Here is a 10,917-nt window from a genome sequence, read left to right as displayed (position 1 = left end):
TGTTTGAATTAAAAAAAAATACAACTATGTTTTAGCCACATGGGTAAAAGAAAATGCGCCTCACCATTGGGCCATGTTAAAATTCCCAAAAAAAAAAAAAAAGGATAAAACGACCACCAACCTTGCCAAGTCGTTTAATGCTTGGTTAAGGAATGAAAGACATCACTCCATTTGTAACTTTTTATTGGAGCACATGTCCAAGTTAGGTTCTATGCTTGTAAATCATAAAGAAGAGTCCAACAAGTGGAAACTGTCTATAGGCCCAAAAATTGAAGATAAGATGCTGCAAAATATTGCAAATAATCAGATGTATCTAGTGACTCCATTCATGAATGGCGTATTTGGGGTATGTATCAGGAGGGCCTTGTTGAATGTAGACATTATGAACCGTACATGCACATGTAGGGGTTGGGAAATGTTGGGAATCCCTTGTGAACATGTTGCAGCCGTCATTCTTTCCATTGGCCAAAACGTTACTGATTTTGTTGATGATTGCTACAAATACCCAATGCAAGAGTTGATCTATTGGCGCTCCTTCTCCGGCATAGAGACCCATGACATGCCTACTGTGGATGATGATGGTTTGGTTCGATCTATCACTAGGGAGGTTTTCTTCTCTCTAAAGCCTCCAATTACACTATTATTATTATTATTATGTAATCATCAAAGAATTCCTTAATTTGACTCGATGAACCCAATTTTTAAGGTAAATAAATAAGTAAAAACATGAATAAGGCACTTACTTTATAACAACATAAAACAAGGTGTTCAAAATCTTTAATCTTTAAAGACATCTAGGTGTGCACTACATATTTATGTATTACTCATACAAGGTGTTTAATGTACACCATATTTTGTGAAAATCTTGTATCATAGAGTTGCTATGGAAATATAAGAAATGAAATTTTCTACAAAATGTTTGACAACAAGTACAAGAGTGGCAAAATGAATAACAAAAAAGGATATATCACATTAGAAAAGGCCTTTATGAAACTCCAAGGTTTTCTTATCTCTTTCTTCTATTTTTTCTTCTCAAGTTTAACTTTGTTTGTTGTTGATATAACCCAGATGTCTCATTCCCCACATTAACACCTAAAAACATGTAGCACTGATCCATTGTTATTTTCTGTTGTAATTAACAACCTTAGGGGTTATCCAACATTTGCAAATTTCTTCAGAAACCTCATATCTTAGGGAAATTTGTCAGGCAAAGTTTAAAACAGATAAACTACCATCCTAAAATCTCTCGAGACCCTGTCCTTCTCTTCCTTAATCTTGTAATGTTCATTCCTTTTCTCAACCACTTGATACTACTTTACTGTTCTACTGCTCGCACAAAAAATTTCTCCCTCTCACAGCTTCTCTAAAAAAATGATCAATCTTATGTTGCATGCTAGGACCAAAAGATAACAAGGTTTATCATATTTCATCTTTCATTTTTTTTTTTTTTGAAACTAATGTTCATGATTTTCTTTATGTTGCATATAATAGTCCATATATATTATTTTGGTTTCTAAAAGAGAAGGACAATCAGAGGTTGGAAAAAGATTTACTATTTCAGCTCAAACAAGGCATTGCAAACTCTTTTTTATGATTCTTTTACATTATTCATGTTATTTGTCTAATTTAAGGGACCATAGTAGACATAACAATTTATACAGGGCTTTATTTCTCTTGTTCCTATTGCGACTCAAACATGGAACCCCACCATAGTAGTAATGTTTTGATTGTATTTTTCCATTTTCATAGTTTATTCTAAATTGAGATAGGTTCTCAAGATATTTTTGAGCAATTTACTAACATAAATGCGACATTACAAACACCATATCACATGTGCCCTTACTTCTACTCAGATTAAAAGAAGTTATTACAACTCTTAAAAATCTTTATACTAGGCTGATTTATACAATCTCAATGTGGATTAACCTTGAAACAGTATAACCCTAGCCCTTAACACTACTTCAAGAGTTTACGCTACTTCAAGGGTTTACACAACTCATATAACCACTAAAGCATTCAATCCTAAGAACAGTTTATAAGAAGTAAAATAAATAATCAAAGCTTGAATAGAGAGTAAAATTTCAAGCTAATTAGCCATCCTAACCAAGTCAAATTAGATCAGCTCATGCTGTCCCAGCCTTTCTCATCCATGAGTACACAGACATTAGAATAGTTAATGGAGAGATAGAATTGAAAGACAATTAAAGAGAGAAATTCTTTCTAACAAGTAAGAACAGCCATAAGTTCTTCCAACCTTCAATTTCACTGCTGGTTGATACTATGAACTGCTGGATACGTTGATCATCCTGCAATTGTACCGACCCAGCTTTTAAGAGAGCTTCCATTACAGATTCTCCAACCAATTCATAGGTTTCAACATCGAGAGATCGAAGCTCTATAGGGTCCACATTTCAGCATTTAACAAGCCACTCATCCTTCAATAACTTCAGACACTCCTGTGTAACAGCTGCAGAACAATCAACAAGTCCTCTCTGAAGAATAATTGTCCTAACTTTGATGCTACCAAACGGAGAAAAATGAAAAATAAATGTTAGATTAATGAAATACTAATATTGATGCAAGATAAAACGCTATAGTTATAGTTATAATACCACCAATCATAATTTTACATCTCTGCAACTACTAGATATTACCAAAAATAGTTTTTCAGTTACAGTTGAACAAAATAAAATTTTGTGTTGCAATCAAATAGAAAAATGGAAAAACAAAGTCTATATTTCTACTTGTAATGATTTATATTAATCATCATTTACAATATTCAAAGTTACAAACTAATGTTGTAAGAAAATTTAAGACAAAAAACAAAAGGTGTGGAATAATTGCAGGGATAAGGCAAAGTTACCTAAGACTTTGGAGAGGAAATTTATTAGCAAGAACATAGTATGCTGCTTTGCGTACTACCTCACTCACGTCAAGGTTGCAATCAAGGATTGCCACTGAAGTAGCATTTGAAGGTGGCAAAGATAATACTATCATTTTACGAACCTCCTGCAAACAAGCCACATCTAATACCATCTTAGCTATGTACCATAAAATAGCCAAGTACCAGCAAAGGTAATGCTATCGTTTTGACAAACACTAAAGTTACCCTCTTAACAATGTACCAGGAAAAAAAAAATTAATTTCAAAAGTTCATTCAGGAGTGAAATCTTTTGTCAAAAATGTGTGCTTCAAAGTATCCTTCAATACTCCAAGAATGAATATAGATGGACTGAATCTTCATTATAGTGATTTCAATTGCCATGAGCTGGTTAGAACACTCACAGCATTATGCTCTAAAGGCAGTGTCTCAAGGAATAAATCAAGGATATCAGAGTTTTCAGAATCATTTGCAAAGCGTGCAAGAGCCCTAACTGCAAGTGCACGGACTACAGGAACCTTATCCCCCACACGCAGCTTCATGCATTCTATCACCTCATCCCAAAGTTCATTGCTCACTTCTGCATCATCCGGCAGTCGCATTATAATCAACAAAATTAAGATATTCATAAAAAGAAAAAAATATATATATCATTAGGAGAGAATTATTAATTATGTAGATTATAATGATTAGGAGAAAATAAATTAAGCTGCTAAGTTTGGTTTTTATTATTGCGGCAGCTTCATTATTATTGTTGGCCTTTATTATTGCTGCTTCAAAACTATAATTTATTTTCTTCTATTTTTTTTCTCTTAATTCGAATATTCGAAATTTTTTAATCTTTATTAATAACTCTATGTATATTCATAAATTTTTAATCTTTTTTATCTAAAAATTAATTTAACAAATCCTAATCTAGATTGAGATTTTCCGAAGAATATCTAAAGTGAGATCTTCCAAAGAATATCTAAAGTTCAAAACTAATTAATGAATATAAAATATTAATTTATGAATTAAAAATCTTACTTGGAAAACTAATCTTCAACCCTAAACCTCCAAATCTTCAGCCTTATACTCTTTGATCTTTCTAATCTTTGTGTAAAAGGGGTTTTCCAAATAGAAAAGATAGGGAAAATCTTATTTATACCTAGGGCTTTTAAAGGCAAAAAGACTTTTCTACCCTTATTAAATTAATTTAATTAATTAATTTTAGAAATTATGATTTTACCCTTAAATTGAGTTTGGGGTATTACATAAGCTAATTAAATCGAGCTTGAGACCACCTTGTCTCAGAAATCTGTTGCTCCAAGACTACTCTCAATGAACCCATTTCTATCTCAACAGGCAAAACGACCTCTATATCATATACCAAAGAGTAAGTTGTAGCTCCTATAGAGGTGCGAAGTACAATATGCCCATAAAGCAAAAGGAAGCTACTCTGACCAATCTCGAGAAGTCTCAACCATCTTCCTCAAAATCCTCTTAATGTTCTTATTCGCAACCTCTACTGCCCCATTAGTTTGTGGCCTGTATGCGGAAGATTTGTGATGTCATGCTTTGGTAGCAAAGTGTTAACCTCAACTTGAAAGTGTATCCTCTATCTGAAATCAATTCATGAGGTACCCCATAACGGCAGATGATATGTGATATGATGAAATTGACAACTTTAGTGGATGTCAACTTTGCATATGATGCAACCTCCACCTACTTGGTGAAGTAATCGATGGCAACAAGGACAAAGTCATGATATTTCGAGCTAGCATGTGGCCTACCATATGCAATCCACAAACTCCAGAATAAACCTCTCTTATCACTCGATTTGTAGAGGCTCAGTCTAAGCATAATAACAAGATACCATCAATTGAACATATGTACAGTGACTCCCCACAAATCACAAATCTAGTAGCTAATTGTCTCAATGCTCTCCTGTCCTTAGTTGAAGCACCATCGAGGTATGTTCCAAATCTGAGGAAGTGGTAGACATCATAGTACCCAAGGCAAATCATCCTAAACCTCAGTCTCTCCAATCGTACAACAATAAGCCGATTAAGTCCTTAACTCAATTAGTATAGGGCGAATGATGACATCAATAGGAATATCTACCATGGAAGCTAAAGTAGCTAGGGCATCAACAAACTGGTCCTATGCTCTAAGCAAATGTGTATATCTCAACTCCTCAAATCTCGCAACCAGTAGCTCCAAATAAGCATGGTACGACCTTAACTTCATATCTCTAGTCTTCCAATAGCCTTGAATTTGCCTAAGTACAAGGTTAAAGTCACCAAACACCTCCATCTATCTAATCCCAAGCTTAAGAGTAGTCTCTAAACCAAGGATGCATGCCTCATACTCTATTATGTTGTTTGTAGTAGGGTAACTATCAAAAAATGCCAGATGAATTGATCTTGGGATATGGTTAGCACGAGATGATATCAATAATACACCAATCCCATACTCAAAGTTGTTAACAACTTCATCGAAATATATACGCCATCCCAAAAAATCAATCACAACATAAATCCCCTCATTTGGAAAGTCATCATCAACTATTCTTCTATCAGACATCGGAAATGATGCCAAATGATCTACGATAATACTCCTTTTAACAGAGTTTTGTGAAACATATCAGATGTTGAACTCAATCAACAACACTAACCATATCATCAATCTACTTATCAATGTGGGCCTGAAACAAATATCTCAAGGGATTTAAGCGAGAAATCAGATGTACAAAATACTCAGTCATATAATGTCACAATCTCCGAGAAGCTCAAACCAATGCTAAGCAGAAGCACTCAATCATAAAATGTAACATCTCATACTCCAGGATCCTCTAACTCAGATAGTAAATAGCTCGCTCCTTTCCTATGTCATTGAGTTAAGCTAACATGCATCCCAAGGCCATGTCTAAAAGTGACAAGTACAAAAGTGGTGGGTGTTTTAGTATAGGAGGCACTAAAATTGGAGGAGAAAGTAGATACTCCTTAGCCCTCTTGAAAGCTTGTTGACAATCATCATTTTGAACTGTAAACTGGTTCTTCCTCAAAAGATGGAAAATAGCTCACATATGTCTATCAATCTAGCTATGAAACAACTGATGTATTGTAATCTGCCCAGAAAACCCCTGATCTATCTCTCAATCTTCAGTGCAGGCATATCAAGTATAACTCTGATCTTATCTGGATCAACCTCTATACCTCGCTTAGTGACCATATGTCCTAGTAGTTTCCCAAAAGTCACTCCAAAGGTGCACTTCTTGGGGTTCAACCTCAACCTGAACTTTTGAATCCTTTCAAATAATCTCTTTAAAGCTTCTAGGTGATTTGCTTTATCTCGGGATTTCACAATCATATCATCAATGTATACCTAAACATCCCTATGCATCATATCATGAAACAAAGTAGTAGCAATCCTCTTATAAGTGGTTCCTCTATTCTTTAACCCTAATGGCATGACTCTATAGCAATAGGTACCCCGCTCAATAATGAAGGCATTCTTCTCCATGTCATCTAGAGCCATCAAAATTTGATTATACCAAAAAAAAACTCATTCATGAAAGACAACATTGAATGGCCTACAATGTTAAGAACCAACATTAAGTTGTTTCTAAATCACCTCTTTTACTTGCAACTCCAACGAGGGTGTAATCATCTCAACTTCTGCTAAACCAATCTAGCATGTGGCAGAATAGGCAAGTGGCGTTGGACTATGGAGGGATCCAACCTTTGCACATCCTCATATGACCATGCAAACACATCTAAATAAACTATGAGTAACTAAATAAGGTTGACCCTCCCTTTTGCAAACAATGAAGTACAAATTTGGAACTCTTGATGTTGATCCCTAGTACTACAAGCAATAGTCTTAAAATCCTCATCTACAAACTCAACTCCGTGACCTGAATGACTAGAAAGGGTCTTTGAATCTGAATTAGGTGATTAAGGCTCATCATCTACGTCAAAAACATGTGAAGTGGATGGATGTTGTGACAAACTAAGAGAATAATCTTACACACAATCATAACACATAGGGAAATACTCAAAATAACTCATATCCATAGATGAAATAGTAGGCAAATCATAAAAAATATGGGAGACATCCCGACATGACATCAAAAGAAACATTCTGCCAAACAGATGGGCCTACATCAACAGTCTCAACGATAAGAGTAATAAAAACCTCAAGTACCACTGTCCAAGCTCCAAACGGTGGGATGATCTTGGGAATCAATGGATCTATCTCTACAACAATCTCAATAGCCATCACACCAAACACATCAGACAACCCAAATATTGGCGTCTTAATTGATCCCGACATTTGTTTCACGACTAATAGGTCCAACTCATGTCGATAATCATCCTCAGGAGTTGCACCATCAAAGAAACCCTCTACAAGATCTGAACTCCCATACTCATCCATCTTTCCAGGAAAGTATAAGGAAAATATGCTAGCTCTATCTAGGAAAGATGGAGTTGCCCTCATAATACTAGAGAGACCTAGGACTCTATCAACAAGTTGCATCTGCCCAAACATCTGCTTCATAGTGGCTTGTGCACTAGTAGAAAGGTCATATATCGACACCTCCATAGAAAGTGTAAAAATAGTGGAAACACAAACAAAATAATTTGACCAATCCTAACTATATGGTCGTAGAGGATGATCAAAAGTTAGGTGCCTCAATTGAGCCAATAGGTGAGCTCAGCACAAGTGAGTTGCATAGATATAATCTCGATGAGTAGGCTCAAATCCCAAACCAAATGGTAGGTCTTGGACCATATCAAACACAAAATTAGAGACTTCATACTGCTTCCTGCCTAGCCCTAAATCGGGCAAGTAGTCCATACTTTGTATCATCCCTATCATGACTTTGCTACCAAACTCATCAAAAGGCAATGGAAGATAATCTCTAGCATGATCGTCAAACATCTTGATGGTTTGGACTTCATCAAAGGTAAATCCAGTCAAGAACAAGTCCTCATCACTGTGACTAATCTCCAATATATGCTCAAATAAAATAGCAGCATAATGAGAGGATCAAATCGTGATGACCTGACCATTATGGATAAACTTCACCTTTTGATGAAGGGAAGACGATATAGCTCTAGTGATTCATGCCTAATTGGTGTCTCAGCTAATTCGTGTCCAGCTGGTGCTCCTTGATTGAGGGAGTAATCAACAAAATTTATAACCTATTACACCATATACTAGGGTAGCAAAGACAAAGCTACTATAGCATAGTGGCTCTAGGATCGTTCACTGGGATGGGTTTTCACTTTGCAAATGATATTAATTCAAAAACGAATTGGTGCCTTTTCATTTCAAGGTTAGCTTTAAAAGAAGACATAAAGATGTTTGAATGAAAAAGGTTCGGTTTTAAACTAACCAAAAATAGTAACTGATTTTACTTACAAAGAAAAGTGTTTCTTGGAGTTTCAGATCACTAGGCTCAGATTCCTCATACAAAAAGGGAGAGTTCCGGTCACTTGTTTCTTTTCCTCACATTAGAGAATTAACATATAGTTCCTTCTCCAACCAGTGTTATACAGATGCTTCCCATTAATGGGTTCAAACACTAAATCCCTCTCACTGATGCACCTTGCAATGGCTCATACCTCTCACCTAGTACTTGCCATTCAAGGTGATCTTTAACCTTGGATTACCCGTCAAAAGCTCACAAGAGATAACTAATGGATGTCTCCTTGGAGTCCAAAAGCTTACCAAGTGTTGGCAATTCTAGAAAATCCTACCTTCAAGTCACCTCCCAAAGGCTTGCAAGGGGTAAACTAGTGAATCTCCATGGATGGAGATCACTTGCCTTACCAAGTGTTGGCCCAGGTGATTAAAAGGCGTTTTAAGTTAACTAAAAAGATAAAAACCATTAACGGGTCACACTTTCTCTTCATTAAAAACTAAAACAACAAAACTTCCAATTTATGCATGAGGAAACTTACCCGGCTTTCTTCACTCCAAGAGACGAAGAGCCTAGCCTCTCATCCTCTAAGGAAAAATCCTCAGAGTTTGGTTGGCTAGAAAGAAAAATGAAAATGAGAAAACAAGAATATATAAGAAAAGCAGAGCAAGTGCTCTGTATTTTACTTTTTTGTAAATTTGTACAAAGGATGCGTCATAACCACCCTCCTCAAGAACAAGCTCTCGAGAGATATATATAAAGAAAATTACAAAACAAAATATCTGAGGTTATTCACCCCTTTTCCAAACTTAATAACTAAGGAATCCTATGATAGGTGGGTTACAAGGAGAAAATGGAGATTTAGACATCAAAAATCTGAAGAAAAATATCTCCAAGTGTCGGTTACAAATATCAGGAAGCACTAAGGACCATTTCGCAGGTGAAAAAATGAGGTCTACGAAATTTCGCAGATGAACCACAAGGGCTGCGAAATTTCTTCATAGCAACCAACTGATTTCGCACTGCTGCAAAGTTAGCTTTCATCTTGTGGTGTTTGGCTTCCATCGCGTCGTGAAGCTTCAGGGGAAATCCATAGCACTGTGCAAAAAGGTTGCGAAATCATTTCGCAACAAAAGGGTGATTTCGCAGCACTTTTCTGAAGCCTTCCTTCACTTTGGAGCAGTTGTCTTCAAAAGGCTGTAACTTCCTTATTTCAGCTCCAAATTGAACACGGTTTAAAGCATTGGATTTTTGACTTCCTAAGCTTTCAAATGACATATAGCATGTAGAAAATGGACTTCAGGAAGTGCTCCAAAAGTGGCTGACATGACTGTCATCAAGAATGCTTCATGGCAGATTTCTCTTTGCTTCCCCTCCTTGCATTCCGGATTTGCTTATGGCAAAGGACTTCAAAGCTTTGGATCTTCATGCTTCTGAGCTTTCCATTGCTTTGCCATGGATTCCAAATAACTCTCCTCAATCTTGGATTGCTTTGGTGATCCAAAAAGCTATCAAAACACCAAAACTTAACACAATTTGATTAGAATTGATTGCAAGGGTCCTTAACATGTTAATTGGGTTAAAAGGCAATAACTACTACTCAAAAGTGTTTAAAAGAGTTAATTACAAGCTATGAAATAGCACTTTTTGAGTAGTAATCATCTAGCCTCATAGATCCAAGGTCGGCTTAGTAAATAGGTTGAAGGACATGGGTACCTTCAAAACCTAGAATAGCGTCAAAAATGTAACTAGTGCAACCTAGATGCCTAGCATCAATGTCCTCATAACCTCTTTGTGTGTATTATCATACGCTCTCACGATCTGTGTAGATGGGTCAAAATCGATTGGTCCAAAGCACAAAATGATAATAGTAGATAGAGAGAAAACATTTAGTGTCGACCAACCCATTGTCTAACAAGACAAATAAGACTCGATGACCTAAATAACCAATAATAATGTAGAACGGCCAAGTATGGTCAGCGTCTTCGAGTGGGAGGTTATCATAAGAAAAACCTATGCAGAAAGCTCTATTAACTATCAACATTTGTATCAACCCATCCAGCGAAGTGGTAGTATCAATTTATATCCAACTCAAAGCCTTGACTAACGCCTTATGATGAGTAGTGGAGATAGCTAACAAGCTCCAAATAAATATGAGGGCCTAAGTAGCCTGTAACTATCTCATGATCTCATAATCCTACTCTCTCACCTCATCCCTAAAAGTTTCTCCATCAAAAGGTCTAATCACTACTAGAGGTTGTTGTCAGGTCATTCTCCCATCTCATATCACATATTGAATCTCCTCTAAGGCTGAGAAATACAAATTCTAGCATATCCTACAATTAGTCTAGTTGTGGACTGAGCAACCATATATGGTTATTATGGTCAGGAAGGAGGTAATGTTTATAAAGTCAACTGTGGTTGCACATAAGGCTATGGAAATTGATAATACAGATGAGGGAACCTAGCCTAAACTGTTGGTGGTCTTGCATGAAATTGTCTGAACAGTCTATGGAGAAAGAAAAAATCACCCTTCCATCCTTGATGGCTATAGAGTCTACTTCTGTTGATTGGCTAAATGAAATAGGTTTCTTCCCCTTAGGATCTAAAAGGGAAGAATCAGTTC

This window comes from Vitis riparia, chromosome 14, assembly GCF_004353265.1.
Source record: "Vitis riparia cultivar Riparia Gloire de Montpellier isolate 1030 chromosome 14, EGFV_Vit.rip_1.0, whole genome shotgun sequence".
Taxonomy (NCBI): domain Eukaryota; kingdom Viridiplantae; phylum Streptophyta; class Magnoliopsida; order Vitales; family Vitaceae; genus Vitis; species Vitis riparia.
Note: the sequence above shows the minus strand (reverse complement) of the source record.